The following is a 1,588-nucleotide window of genomic DNA, read 5'->3' on the forward strand; positions in this document are numbered from 1 at the left end:
GACCCGACCTTAGGCGGACTGCCGATCTGTTCCTGGCTGTGTAGCCTCGAGCTTGTTCTGTGAACTTCCCTAAAATAGTATTAGACCCCACCATTATATACACGTATGTCTAAATTAGAAAAAAGTGAGATTCCATCGTTTGCTCCAAGAAATCAATCTGGGGAACAGTGTCAGAGAGCAAGCATTCGGAGATTTTATTATACTGTCCTGTGACTCACTTCCTAAATCTCTCACCTGTCTATAATCCCTTGTAGAGAAAACACGTAATTATCAACATCACATCTTAATTGACAATATGTATCCTCCCCTTTCTTTCCGAGGGGGAAAAAAACCCACTTTTAAATTTGGATTTAAGAGCCCTCCCCAACCTGAACTCTGTCACTGATCTCAGTGTTTCCCAATCTGGCTGAATCCCAGGATTGTTTGTGGGCTTTTTACAAAACACTCAGGACCCTGCCAGACCCACCATGTCAGAATTAGGCACAAGACCAAGAATCGCTTTTTTAACAAGCCCTGCATGTGAGGCTGTTGCACAACCATGTGGGAATCCTGATCTAGGTTCTTGCTACTAAAAGTGTGATCTGAAGACCAGCGGCATCAGTAACCTTGTTAGAAATCCAGATTCATACCCTCTGCTCCAAACGTTCTGAGACGTAACAAAATGTCCAGGTAAATTCTGTGCACAGAAAACTTTGAAACTCCCTGGTCTATGTACTTTCTAGATGCAGAGCTAGAATTGTGCCATCTGCTCTCCGTGTTGTGTGTGTGCGTGTGTGTGTGTGTGTTTGGTGTCTGATTAGATCACTCAGTATGAGGAGAGGGGAATGGGGAAAGGCAGGGTTCGGTCCTGTCCATTTCTCTCATTTTTTTCTTTTTTTTAAGGCAAGGCAACCCTTGGTTGACTTCACAGGTTGCAAGGGCCTTGTCAGCTTACAATCCCTTATTTTTTATTTTTTTACACCTACAGCACTTTGTCTTCCTAGGTGGTCTCCCATCCAAATACTAAACAGGCCCGACCCTGCTTAACTTCTGAGATCAGATGGGATCGGGCTTGTTCAGGGTAGCATAGACCATTTCTATTTTATAGCCATCACTCCCTTGGTGACCTCAGCCATTCTCAAGGCTTTAAATATTATTTATATGTGTCTCTTGTATTTCTAACAGACATCTCAGCTCCAACATCTCTTAAAATGAATGCCCTTGATAACCTCCTCAAATATGCTCTTTCCAGAGTCTTCTCCATCTTTGCTGATGGCAACTCCAACTTTCTAACTGTATCCTCAGAGATTTTTTGTATCCTTGACTCATACTCCACATTAACCCATAGGAAACTCTGTAAAGTGCATCTTCAGAATGTACTCAAAGCCCCACCACTTCCACTATCTCTACCGCTCACCCAGCAGTTTCCTACTGCGTCCCTACTGCCTCCTCTGACGTTTACCTCCTAAGTCTGTTCTCACTCAGCACAACAGCCACAGCGATCTTTTTTAAGAAGTCATACCTGCCCCTCTTCTGTTCTAAACTGTCTTGTAACTCCCACCTTACTCATAGCACAGGTCAGCACCCTCCTAACATCCTCCAGGCCCAC

Source organism: Pteropus vampyrus, unplaced genomic scaffold (assembly GCF_000151845.1).
Source record: "Pteropus vampyrus isolate Shadow unplaced genomic scaffold, Pvam_2.0 Scaffold1138, whole genome shotgun sequence".
Lineage (NCBI taxonomy): Eukaryota > Metazoa > Chordata > Mammalia > Chiroptera > Pteropodidae > Pteropus > Pteropus vampyrus.